Below are 12,896 nucleotides of genomic sequence, written 5' to 3'. Positions count from 1 at the left end.
CCTTTCCATTCTTGCATTCGGCAGCTTCAGCAGAGACCGTTGTCATCTGCCGCAGCCTCCTCCTGTAATTTCCAGCCCAATGTTGCGCCATCCTCCACGCCATCCCGCATGGCATTGCTAGTTTACTTTTACTAAAACGGGTGTTTATTCTCATCACTTCCATGCCCAGGAATGTGTCTCAGTCCACGCAATGATTTGACATGAACTCCACTTCCCTGCTTGAAGATCAGAGGCCTCTAAAACTTGATCCAGCCATCTGCTGGCTCTTTGCTTAAATTCATTCCCTAGTGAACACTTTATCAAGAGCCTCTTTCTTGTCTGAGTTCTCAAGATCAGGGAGAAGCACAGAAGTAATTATGCTGCAGCATGGTGCATTGTGGTGGTGGTGGTGGTGGGATGTGGGGTGGGGTGGAGAGGAATCGGGAGGCTGCATGGAGGGGAGAACTCTGGAAATGGACATGTAGAAATGGGGAAATGAGGGACGAGGGCAGAGAGCTGCCTAAGCCAAGGGAAGTAGCAGGTGCAAATGTTGGGAGTCTAGGTAATGAAGAATGGCTGAAGTGTTTGGTACAAGTGGTGGGGGTTGTCTAGGGAGCATCTCTGAAGTTAGAGAAGCAGGGTTCTGGGTCATAGAGCTCTGGTGTGCAACTCGGAAATTTGGATTTCATCCTGTGGTGCGAAGGTTTGACGGTACAGGTGACATATGCAGATACCAAGTTTTGAAAGGTCACTCTAAGCCTTGGGGAGTGAGGCTGGAGGCAGATAGGCCAGTGTGGAGGCAGTTGCAGAAACCAAGAGGGGATCAAGGTCTGGACATACATTTTGGAGCCTTCAGCTTATAGGCTGTGCCTCAAACCAAGTCAGCATACAGGTTTGTCCTGAAGATGCCAAATTGTGAGAGAGAACATTCGTGAGGTGTTTTTCTGCCTTCTCTTTCCCTTATGAAGGGGAGAAGCTATGAAATGTCCTTCAGGACACACACCACCAGATATTTAGGTATATTACAGAGCCCATAGTGATAATTGGGTACAATAGAACCGGCTTGCAAACATAAACGACCAAAGGAACAGAATGGAGAGCTCAGAAAGAATGGGTTGACAGTTCATGGATAGTCCAGCAGGCTCGGGTGGGAGGGGCAGGGTCGGAGGGGAGTTTTTCTGGAGCTGCTTCTCACACTTCCCCTGGGGAACATGCTGGAGAGAACAACCAGCACCCGCTTCTGCTCCCCGAGCGAAGGATAAAGGACTGGCTAATATGATTCCAGGGGAGCTATACCTTAGGCCAGATTTTCATAGTGGGTAGTTCCTTGGTTTAGGAGAAAACTCCCTTCCGATTGCCCTCCTTGGGCTGAGGCCAGCTGCCCTGCCTTCATGCTTTTTTACTCTTTTGGCCCCACCTGGGCACAGCACCAGGTCTTTCACCTTCAGCGTAAAGATCATAAATTATAGCCCCTTCCCTAGTGAGCTGGGACCTTACAACAAGTTAAAAAAATTCAAATTTTAGACTCTCATGATGAACTCAAAGAATTAATAAACATATACTCATCTTCTAATAACCAAACCCAGCTTATCTACACACACACACACACACACACACACACACACACACACACACACATACACACACGAGGAGAGACACACACAGATTCAAATGTTCCTTGGAGCTTTGTATTTTTAAAATGGCTTTAAAAATTCAAATGCCACCTAGTTGATTCCTTTATTTTTTTAATTTAAAAAATGTTTTAATTGATTTCAGAGAGGAAGAGAGAGGGAGTGAGAGACAGAAACATCAATGATGAGAGAGAATCATAGATTGGCTTCTCTTGCATGCCCCCCACTGGGGATCGAGCCTGCAACCTGGGCATGTGCCCTGACCTGGAATCAAACCTGGGACCTCCTGGTTCATAGGTCAATGCTCAACCACTGAACTATGCTGGCCAGGCTGATTCCTTTACTTTAAAAAATATTTGATTTTATATAGCTTATATTTTTATTTGTTATTTTAAATTTATTGATTTAAAAATTATAGTTGACATCAGTATTATATTAGTTTCAGGTGTACAGCATAGTGATTTGACATTTATATGCCTTACAAAGTGATCACCACAATAAATCTAGTAACCATCTGTCACCATACAAAATTATTACAATATTACTGACTATATTCCCTATGCTGTACATTACATTCCTGTGATTTATTTATTTTATAATTGGAAATTTCTACCTCTTAATTCCCTTCATCCTTTTTGCCCATTCACTTCATCTACACCTCTCTGGAAACCATCAGTTTGTTCCCTGTATCCATGAGTCCATTTCTGCTTTATTCATTTGTTTGTTTTTTTTAGATTCCACATATAAGTAAACGCATATGGTATTTGTCTTTCTCTATCCAACTTGTTTCACTTAGCTTAATATTCTCTGGACCCATCCATGTTGTTGCAAATGGCAAGATTTTATTCTTTTTGTGGCTGAGTAATATTCCATTGTATACACGTACCACATCTTCTTTATCTATTGATGGACACCTAGTTCTATTTTTTATTTTTTTTGAGGAATCTTCATCCTGTTTCCATAGTGACAGCACCAATTTACAATCCTGCCAACAGTGCATGAAGGTTCTCCTTTTCTCCATATCCTCGCCAACACTTATTATTTGTTGACTTTTTGATAATAGCCATTCTTACAGGTATGAGGTGATATCTCATTGTGGTTTTGATTTGCATTTCCCTGATGATTAATGATGTTGTGAATCTTTTCATGTGTCTATTGGCCATCTGTATGTCCATGTTGGAGAAGTGTCTAGTCAGTCCTCTATCCATTTTTTAACTGGATTGCTTATTTTTGATATTGAGTTATATAAGTCCTTTATTTATTTTGGTTATTAGCTCCTTATTGGATATATCATTTGCAAATATGTCCTCCCATTTAGTAGGTTGCCTTTTTTGTCTTGTTGATTGTTTTCTCTGCTGTGCAAAAGCTTTTTAGTTTGATGTAGTCCATTTGTTTATTTTGGTTATTGTTACCTTTGCTTGAGGAGACATATCCAAGAAAATATTGCTAAGACCACCCAGCTGGCATGGCTCAGTGGTTGATTGTCAACCTATGATCCAGGAGGTCCCAGTCAGGGCACATGCCAGGATTGTGGGCTCTGCCCCTGGTGAGGGTGTGCAGGAGGCAGCTGGTCAATGATTCTCTCTCTTCATTTATGTTTTTTTTCTCTCTCTCTCCTGTTGCCTTCCTCTCTGAAACAAAGAAAAGTATATTTAAAAAATATTGCTAAGACTAATGTCGAAAAGGTTACTGCCTGTGTTTTCTTCCATGAGTTTTATGGTTTCAGGTCTTACATTTAAGTGTTTAATTCATTTTGAGTTTATTTTTACATATGGTGTAAGAAAGTGGTCTAGTTTCATTTTGTTTGTATGTGTCTGTCTAGTTTTAGTTGATTTCTTTTTTGATTGTGTTTATCAACTTGCTAATATATTTTATAAATTTAATGTGTTGAGTTTTTGCTTTAACTACATATGATCAATAATTTAAAAAATCTTTTATCTATTTATTGAGGAGTATAGAATTTTTTAAAAATTAGTGCAACACATAGCTTTCCATATGCATAAGAATTTGGCCTCAGAATAATTCCAATAGAGAGTATACCATAGACATCAGTATCCTGTGGCCACTGGGCAGCCTGGAAGTCGCTTAGCTATTTCTATGGGCATGAAAAACATGTGAGGGCTCCATGCGTTGAAGATGTACAGTAACTGTGTGTCACAGAACTTCCCAGAAGACACATTTGCAGTAAGAAAACCGAGCACACAGAAAGAAGGGCAAGAGGTGAAAGTGGACATTTCTTTCTAACATCTCCCAAGTTTAAGAGGCAAAATTTCTCATAAACTTGTAGATATCTATTTTTAGCTTCTTTAAAGTTTTTGAAAAAATTTTAAATCTTTAATTGTATTTATTCTGAAAATAGTAAAGATTGGGTAGCAGAGAACCTGGGGTAAATTGTACTATTGTACCATCAAAACACCCAAAAAGAACTAGCCAGAGAGAAGCAAACTCATTGGGAGAAGCAAACTCAAGGGATACAGTGTTTTGAAAAGAGTAGACAGATGTGTTTTCCTTCCTTTTCCCTGTAAATCAAGTTCACTGCAGCCATATATATCATCATTATGGCCCTGGGGAAGATGTGGGGAGAAGATGAGTCAAGAGGAATGATGTAGGGAGAAGCCCTTGCCGGCAAGGAGGGAGGTGAAGGAAAGCCCTCAGGTTAAAAGAGTAGGTGGGAGAGAGAAGGGGGCAGATGGAGGGACAGCAGAGGCCATACTTGATGTTCTGGGTTCCCTGCTGCAAGCCATAATTCTTGGGGTGGGAGTTAAGATGATATGAAAACGGAAGCCATGCGGGCTTGTGTTCTGGTCTTTGGTGGGAATTCTGGAAGGAGTCTGCTATGCAGAATGGCTCCAGGTCAACATGCTGCAGCGGAGTAGATGGGCCAACCAGACATTTAAGCATCAGGACATGGAAGGAGTTAATGTAAGGTGTCACCTACCATGGGAAGGGTGAAGAAGAGAGCTGTGTGGGTGTCCATTGGGCTGACCATGGGTCTTGGTGGAAGAGGTATAAGGGAACTGCTTCAACCAGAAGGGCAGAGGGGTCATGACCTCATTTCTTAATAGTACAAACAGTCCCTGCAGATCTTAGAAATCACCTCCTTCTGGCTTCCTAGGTGAGACATGAGAGTTCCGTAGTGCTACTGAGAGCTGAGGAATGGCCAAGTCAGCCAGGGAGGGCCTTTGGCCGCTGAGCAACAGAGTGCTCTCACTGGTGTGCACCAGGGCCCAGGTGCTCATTCACACCAGCCACCTGTCCTCAGAGGCCACTGAGGCCTCAGCTGTTTTAACACCAACATAAGACAGTGTGACTGTGCATTCAAGATTTACCCAGCTGCTACTCAGCAGATGGAGGCTTGTGAGGAAGTTTGAATGGGCCCATGGAAATGCAGGAGCCACATTTTTTTTTGTACAGTTATGTAGTACAGTTTGGGTTTTTGACTAATTGCAGGAGGAAAACCATTCATTTATTGACAGGTGTTCACTTGCAATTATTCAAGCCAGAGATTGGGCAGCAATTGGTGGCTGGTGCTAACATCCAGGCGTGGATAGATGTAAGCAAAGAGTCTTCTGAGCCTTCATGCTGGCTGCCGCTGAGACACCTACAGCCAGTTGAGGACCAGTGGGGAGCTGTGCTACCTCCACTTCAGGGATTTTAGCTATCTTCCCAGATTGTAGACCCTGCAGGTGGTTAAACTGAAGGACAGCTTTTACTCCAATTATATAATTGGGGGTTTTGTTGCCCATGGGTTTTGGTTGCCCCTTCTGATAAAATTTGTCATCCCAGTAAACCCACAAAATCACTCAATGTTGATTTCTCTAAGAGCTGAATTAAATATGTAGTGACAAACAGAAAGTGACCTTGGTATTTGCTGTTCCACAGAAAAACAGTAGCGCCCCCCTCCCCCCACTCCCCACCACCTCAAAGAAGGGAGCTGTAGTTTTCATTTGCTTCTCTTTAAAAACAGAGCCCTAGGGGGAAGCCTCACAGGTCCTTAGGGGAGCAGCTCTGAGTTTCCAAGGCATGAAAGAGAAAGAAAAGGCAAAAGAAAATGCAATGAGAAGCTTAATGATCTTGGGCATGTTTTTCTTGAAAATGAGTCAAAAAGCTGAATGGTTCAGAGGACATACCCATGGTGTCGACAGTTCTCTGTCACACTACAAATGTTGGTTCTTATTTATTAAATGGACATGGAACTGCTAAAATTAACCTCTACTTTTGTCCTCTGTCTCATTCTTTTCATGCTCCCTCACATCACTGGGAGGATTCAAGGTTTTCTATGAGGCTGCAACTCAGTTTTTCCCCTTTCTGGCCCACAGCTAAAGGTACTGGGCAACTTTTCACTGAAAGAATGTGGTTTCTACTTTTGATTGCAGGTAATGCTTATTTTGAGTATTTACTTAACTGCTGTCATTAGGGTATGAGAGGCCCATACTCCTGAACAGCGCTTCACATTTCTGTCCTCAAATGTCAACACACTTGAGAACAAACAAGGAAATTGTTTTGGAAGCTGCCATCTGTTTGCTTTTTCAACTTGACCTTTATCTGAATAGTAAGACATGTCTTAGCTGAGCACATTTCTTTTTAATAAGCTAGAGCAGTTTGTGTGTGTGTGTGTGTGTGTGTGTGTGTGTGTGTTGTGTGTGTTGTGTGTTCTATTAAAAGGAAATTCCATCACTTTTTACTTTCCCACCCTGTAGAAGGTAGAATCTCATTCCCAGAGCTTCACTTTGCCTCCCTGTGTTAACTTTCATACCTGTGCCCCACCCATGTGTGGGTATTTCATGGTATAAAACTAGCTGTGCCTCTGAGGTGTTGTTTTTGTTGTTGTTTTTTTTTACTCAAAACAATTTTGTTAGTGATTGCCATAAAGTTGGCAATATGCATTTTAAACTAACCCAAGTCCACCTTCAAATAACACTGTACCACTTCACATGTATTATAGGTACCTAATATAAGCATTTCCCATGTCCTGCCTCTCATCCCTTGACACCATTGTCATTCACTTCACTTTCCATATGCTATATAAACCAATACATTGATACTATTATTATTTTATTAATATTCTTAGATGAATTAAGAATAAAAGTAGATCATATTTTATTTTAATTTCTTCTCTAATGCTCTTTCTTTCATTATGTGAATCCAAGTTTCTGACCTATATTGTGTTCCTTCTGCCTGAAGGACTTCTTTTAGCATTTCTCGTGGTACAGATCTAAGAAAGTCTTTATTTTTCCTCCCCCTTTTTTTTCCTTTCACTTTTGAAAGATAAATTTGATGGTATAGAATTCTAGATCATTGTTTTTTTTTCTTTCAGAATTTTAAATATTTTATTCTATTATCTTGCTTGCATAGTTTATTCTGAGAAATCCTCTGTAATTCTGATCCTTGATCCTCTGTAGGTAAGGTAGGATAGGTTCATGGCTGTCCCATGTGAACACCTTCCTGCCTTCCCCCTCTCAGGCCAACCCCAGGCTTCTTTCAAGATTTCTTCCTCCTCCTCCTCTTCCTCTTCCTCCTCCCCCTCCTCCTCTTCCTCTTCCTCTTCTTTGTTTTTTTGTAGCTTATATATGATTTACCTAGGTATGGTTCCTGCTTAGTGTTCTCTAAGCTTCCTTGATGTCTTCTGTTATTAATTTTAGCATGTTCTTGGCCATTATTACTTGAAATATTTCTTCTGTGTTCTCTTCCTTCTCTTTCTGATATTCTAGTTATGTGTATATTAAACCGGTTGCAGTTGCCCTACAGGTCTTGGATGATCTGTTCCTTCCCCCCCGCCCCCCATTCTTTTCCCGAATTGGAGAGAATGCAGGCTGGGCTGAGGGGATCCCCCCTGTACATGAATTTTGTGCACTGGGCCTCTAATTATTAACATAATGCCTTTATAACGTTTTCTCTAAGCAGCTAATTCTATTATCTCTTTCTAAAGTTAGAGGCATACTGTTTAATGTTACCTGCTTTTACAATTTAATGGAATATCATGAACATTTTTAGATCATTTATTCTCCTATAATAAAACCTTATTTTTTCCACCTGCACATCAAATACTTAAAGCATACATTGATTATCCCAAAGCATTAAGACATGTAGAATATTTAATCTAAGCAGGATACCAAAGCTCATTTTGATTTAAAAAACACAAGTTCTAATTTATACTAGGAGGATGGAGTTCTCCAAAGGTCAGTGTCAGAGTCGATTTCAGGATTTCAGTTATTAGTATTGCAGGTGAGGAGAGAGGAGAGAGGGAATAATATAGGCCTCAGGTTCTTAGGTTTGTGTTTGCATCTTGATTAAAATATAGGAAAAAGTGGTTTGCTTTTCTTGACTTAAAAATGGACATAAGATGGTTTCCAGGAATTACGTTGCATCTTTTCTAACGCCCGGGTGGTCTTTCAGATATCTCTTAGGAAGTAATGGAGGACTTTGAAGGGTGAGTTTCAGAGTGTGAGAGCAGGCCTTGGGGGAAATTTCAGTCCCTTGTGTGGGTCCAGATAGAACTAAAGAATATGGACTAGCTGCAGTCGCAGTCAGCCTCTCTTGTGTGCCCATGGACCTCAGTATCAGGCTGGACTCAGACTAGAAGGCGATTGATTCCATTGAGGCATCTGCTCATAATTAGTTTCTTAAGAATGTGGCCTGTGTTGGGTGCAGCCGGAAGCATTTTCACAGACATGGCCCCATCACTTGCAACCCCATTATCAGAATCTTTTGCTTTTACTGAAGTACATTCAATTAGAATTTATTATTTTTTTTGACAGGATGATCTACTTTTTATTTATTTTTAAATTTATCTTTTTGGTTTTATTTCTTATTTTTAAATTTTTATTTTATTGTTTAAAGTATTACAGATAGTAGTACATATGTCTCCTTTTATTTCCCCATTGACCTTCCCCGGCCTCCCCTACCCCCCGGCACATGTCCTCACCCCCCCCACCCCCACCCCCAGTGTCTTGTGTCCATTGGTTATGCTTATATGCATGCATACAAGTTCTTCGGTTGATCTCTTATCTCCTCCCCACCCCCAACCCCCACCGCCAACACTCCCCGGCCTTCCCACTGTAATTTGACAGTCTGTTCAATGCTTCTCTGCCTCTGTATCTATCTTTTTGTTCATCAGGTTATAATGTTCTTTATTATCCAAAAATGAGTGAGATCATGTGTTTTTCTTTCACTTCCTGGCTAATTTCACTGAGCATAATGCTCTCCAGTTTTATTGTTGAAAGTATTACAGATGTCCCCCCTTTTGTTCCCATTGACCCTTTCCACCCTGCCCCCTGCCCCTTTCAGGCCTTCACCACACTATTATCTGTGTCTATGGGTTATGCACATATGCATATAAGTTCCTCAGTTAATCACTCCCCACCCACCCCTGCCTTCTAAGATTCATCAGTCTGTTCCATGCTTCTATATGTCTGGATCTATTTTGTTCATCAGTTTATTTTGTTCTTTAGATACTACCGATGAGTGAGATCATGTGATACTTGTCTTTCTCTGACTGGCTTATTTTGCTTAGCATAATACTCTCTAGGTCCCTCCATGCCATCTCAAAGGGTAAGAGATCCTTCTTTTTTTTTTTTTACTGCTGCATAGTATTCCATGGTGTAGATGTACCACAGCTTTTTTACCCACTCATCTACTGATGGGCACTTGTGCTGTTTACAGATCTTAGCTATTGTAAATTGCACTGCTTTGAGCATAGGGGTGCAGACATTCTTTCTTATTGGTGTTTCAGGTTTCTTAGGATTTAGGATTTAGATCTGAGGGCATAGAAACTGCTCTGTTAGGTTTGGGATTTAGTTGAACTCTTGGGTGACAAACACCTTCCTCACAAATCTTGGCAAGACCAGCTGGTTTTTGTTGCAACCTCAGAATTGCAGAGGGAAACTCAGGACACTTGGATATTTTATACCAAAGAACCTTCCATACCTCAGGCATGGAAGTATTGAAAATATCCCAAGAACAAGTGATTAGTTTATTCCCCGTCCCCATGCTTTAGTCTGGCACCTTTCTGCCTCCCTAATTGTTAAAAGGATTTGGAAATGAGGCTTTGCATTTTTTTTTCAAGGAATTTGTTCATTTTATGTATGTTTTCTAATTTGTGGGCATAAAGTTGTTTGAGATACATCTTTTTTATCCTTTAGACATCTATAAAATCTTTACTAATGTTGCCTCTTTGATTCCTGAACTTTGTAACTTGTGTCTTCTTTTTTCTTGGTTAGTCTGGCAAGAGGTTGTTCGATTTTATTGATCTTTTTATTTTCTCTTTTGTTTTTATGTTTGAAATTTCATTTGCTTTTGTTGTCTTTATTATTCCCCTACTTCTGCTTGTTCTCAGTTTACTTTGCTTTTATTCTTTTAGTTCCTTAAGGTAAAAACTCGGGTTATTGGCTTGACAGCTTTCTTCTTTCCTAATGCAGTCAAACCTCATTTCTCCCATCTCCAACAATTCGGTTCTCCACCAAGTTGTTCACAGAAAACATGTCTGGGTTGTCGAACCAAACAGCAGTCTTTCAGGCAACAAACAAAAGAGAGAATGCTTTTGTTGCTGGCGAAATCAACCATTAGTTCAATTTTAAAACATAAAGAGGCCATCAAGGTTCTAATGTTGCTAAGGGTGTGAAAGAAATAATGATCACAGCCTAATGAAGAGGTAGAAAAATTGTTATTGATTTGGATAAACAAAAAGCAGTCTGCCAGTGACAGCATTTCGGTGGCAATGATGTATGAACAAGTGAAGATGCTGCATATTGACCTGAAAGACACCCCTGGACTGAGTACTAAAAGTGATTGGTGTAAGGCTAGTAGGGGGTGGTTTGATAAATTTAAGAAAAGAAGTGTTTATTTATAGACTAGAGGCCTGGTGCACAAAATTTGTGCACGAGGGGGGGGGTGTCCCTCAGCCAGGCCTGCACCCTCTCCAGTCCGGGACCGCTGGCTTCTAACTGCTCACCTGCCTGCCTGCCTGATCGCCCCTAACCACTGTGCCTGCCTTTCTGATTGCCCCTAACCACTCTGCCTTCCTGCCTGATCATTCCTAACCCCTCTGCCTGCCTGCATCCCTGATCTCCCCTAACTTCCTCTGCCTGCCGGCCTGATGGCCCCTAACCGCTCTGCCTGCCTGCCTGCCTGATCACCCCTAACTGCCTCTGCCTTGGCCCCTGCCACCGTGGCTTTGTCCAGAAGGATGACTGGAAGACAACTGGTCTAATTGGTCTAATTAGCATATTATCCTTTTATTAGTATAGATTAAACAGTATATTAGACATGTACTGTCTACAAGAAAGGTTAAAACAGGGAATCATTTGGGGATCTAGTATGGATTAATTCAATTTACATTATTTCTAATGGGGAAAAATGAATCGATTTTTGAACAAATTGCTTCTTGAACAGCCTTCCGGAATGAATTAAGTTTGAGAACTGAGGTATAAACATTTAATGCTATGAATTTCCCTCCAAGCACTGCCTTAGGTGAGTATCTCAATTTTGCCATGTTATATTTTTGTTTTCTTTCATGTTCATTCACTTTAAAATGTTTTCTAATTTGCCTTGTGACTTCTCTTTGCTATAGAGGCCTCTTAGAAGTGTGTTGTTTAATTCCCAGATATTTGGGTTGGTATCTCTTTGAACTCTAAGAATGAAGTTCTAATAAGTTGAAACTCTGGTGAGAAGGCATTTGAATTTACACATGACAACATGGCAGATTTTTCACAGTAAAGTGAAACCCTGTCATGCTATTTTCATTGTATGAACTTGAGAAAAGGGTATCTTCAGCTATTTTATTATGCTTAGTAGTACTTTTAATAGGATTTGAAGGCAAGTATTGGGACCTTTCTGAGTTATGTGTCTTATCTTTGTTCTTTTTAGTGCGTTATCATTGGCAGAACTGGATCCTGAAAAATTCATGAAAGATGCTAAGCACCTACACTACTTTAAGAATCTGGAACTGAATCGTGAAAAGGCAGACAGAAGTAAGAAATTGGGAACCTGAAGAGCCCTGCAGAAGAAACACACACCAAAGGAACATTACTGCTTTCTGTTGTTGCTGTGGTCCAAGGGAGGAGATGCGTGCTGCCAGGCAGGGATTGTGCCCTGCAGGGCAGACACCTGCACCTCCCTCACAAGAAGGTTTTGTTAGTTCCTATGATGTCTTGGCTTACTTTTGGAACAAGTGGGCTCAACATCAGTTGTCATCGAGTTCTCCTTTCACACTGTGGTTCATTTCTGCTTGTCCACGATGGGTCTCAGATGCATTCATGCTGTCCATGTTCTTCCCAGCACTGGCCAAGCCAGGGCCTGTGTGTTAAGGTGTAAAGAGAACTGTCACCTATGATAACGTATTGTGTGAGACCTTTGCGTCTTGTAAATTTCCTCTTTTTTCTAAAAATAAATAATAAAATGATAAGCTGCAACAGGTTGTTTTTTCAAATAACCCTTTTATACAAGGCCTTCCCGTAGTGGCCTGCATAGGCCTCTCATTCCACAGTGGGAGCTTGTTGATGGCAATTTGTAGTTGATGACATTTTACTTGGACATGAGATGGCAGGAAAGGGGAGTGTATGTGGGAAAGAAATACAGTTTCAGAAAGGCAAGATGACTGAGGCCAAGCATGGCTGCCATATCTGGTTTATCCACGTTTGGGAGGCCAGAGGAAGGCCTCAGCATGTTAGACAGTACAGATGCCCTTTCCTGGACTTGCTTGGTTGTCCATATATCCAAGCCAATATCTCCACAGTTATATGAAGACAGACCACATTCTGCCAAGGAGTTTTTCAGTTCATTTTAATCTACGAGGGCCACGGTTATAGTGGTCATTTTCAGACATTATTTGATGTCAATAGTAATATCTATTTATAATATATTAATGATTATATTAAACAGAGTTACCCTTTCTTGAAATACTCCTTGCCTGACTATAGAAGAGACCTTCCTGACAGTATTATAATGCGGAAACTCTGTAACCTTTATAATAAATCTGAGTCCCTCTAGACTGATCCAATTGTTTACTTCAAATAAAAACACAGAAAATGTGGGAAAAAGATAAACTCAAATCACATCTCTGATGAACATTCAAGTACTTAGAATATGGAGTTGGAAAGGGGTTTGGCAGATTACTTTATTCTGAATTGATACAGATGGTCCAGGATAATTCATGATAGTTTAAACCTGGATTTGAAGTCATTACATCCCAGATGCAAACCCCTGGCCAGCTCCTCCAGCTCTATGGACAGCTCTTCTGTTTCAGTTATTGTGGTTTTTACGGAGTGAATTCACCTTCAAGTTACTTGA

The 12,896-nt window shown here is 40.8% G+C and overlaps 1 protein-coding gene across 1 annotated transcript in view; it reads left to right on the top strand.

Annotated features, from left to right (window-relative positions):
• The window catches only part of DTD1 (D-aminoacyl-tRNA deacylase 1), a 164,876-nt gene extending 152,864 nt beyond the window's left edge, over positions 1 to 12,012 (top strand). The window contains exon 6 of the mRNA XM_059705442.1: positions 11,475 to 12,012. The gene's annotated coding sequence lies outside the window, so the exon portion shown is untranslated. The remainder of the gene's footprint in view (positions 1 to 11,474) is intronic.
• The last annotated feature ends 884 nt before the right edge of the window (positions 12,013 to 12,896 follow it).

This window comes from Myotis daubentonii, chromosome 8 (genome assembly GCF_963259705.1).
Source record: "Myotis daubentonii chromosome 8, mMyoDau2.1, whole genome shotgun sequence".
Classification (NCBI taxonomy): domain Eukaryota; kingdom Metazoa; phylum Chordata; class Mammalia; order Chiroptera; family Vespertilionidae; genus Myotis; species Myotis daubentonii.
Note: the sequence above shows the minus strand (reverse complement) of the source record. Positions and strands in the feature narration are given on the sequence as shown.